This window comes from Babylonia areolata, chromosome 6 (assembly GCF_041734735.1).
Source record: "Babylonia areolata isolate BAREFJ2019XMU chromosome 6, ASM4173473v1, whole genome shotgun sequence".
In the NCBI taxonomy this organism is placed as follows: Eukaryota; Metazoa; Mollusca; class Gastropoda; order Neogastropoda; family Buccinidae; genus Babylonia; species Babylonia areolata.
Genome location: NC_134881.1, coordinates 10,555,639 through 10,555,845, shown reverse-complemented (window position 1 = coordinate 10,555,845; position 207 = coordinate 10,555,639).

Below are 207 nucleotides of genomic sequence, written 5' to 3'. Positions count from 1 at the left end.
AAGAATATAGAATTATGGAACGAAGGCTGACAATGTGTTTCTGGAGGTTGTAGACATCGAAAGAAACTGAGGAAAAATTGCTACTACAACTGTTTTCTGTCGCTGCTGCTGCTGTAGGCTAGTTGAGGCGGGTGGCGGGGTGTGGGGGGGTGGGGCTGGGGGGTGGCGGGTGGTGGTGGTGGTGGTATAGGAATAAGAGGGGGGTTT